The sequence below is a fragment of the Etheostoma spectabile genome, chromosome 5 (genome assembly GCF_008692095.1).
Source record: "Etheostoma spectabile isolate EspeVRDwgs_2016 chromosome 5, UIUC_Espe_1.0, whole genome shotgun sequence".
Classification (NCBI taxonomy): domain Eukaryota; kingdom Metazoa; phylum Chordata; class Actinopteri; order Perciformes; family Percidae; genus Etheostoma; species Etheostoma spectabile.
Window position 1 is genome coordinate 38,138,493 of NC_045737.1, and position 241 is coordinate 38,138,733.

The window sequence follows — 241 nt, forward strand, 5'->3', positions numbered from 1 at the left end:
CCGCCGGCTGCTGCGTGGCGCAGCATTTTGTATCCGTCGGTCTTTTCATGACGCGTGCAGCAGAGAACGCTCCGTCATTGGTTCAAAATACACATGAGGCGGGTCTTGATGGCTATTTAAAGCCACGTGACCACCAAAATGTACCGTAGTTTGCTGAAAATCATCAGTCAATCAACCAGACAAACATGTGCGTTTGTTTATGAATTTTTGAGAGACGAGCGAGAAAACGGCTCCGACAGAG

At 48.5% G+C, this 241-nt stretch overlaps 1 protein-coding gene across 1 annotated transcript in view; it reads left to right on the forward strand.

Moving 5' to 3' along the window:
• Positions 1 to 241, forward strand: part of usp34 (ubiquitin specific peptidase 34) — a gene marked incomplete in the record, with an annotated part of 152,736 nt that overhangs the window by 116,054 nt on the left and 36,441 nt on the right.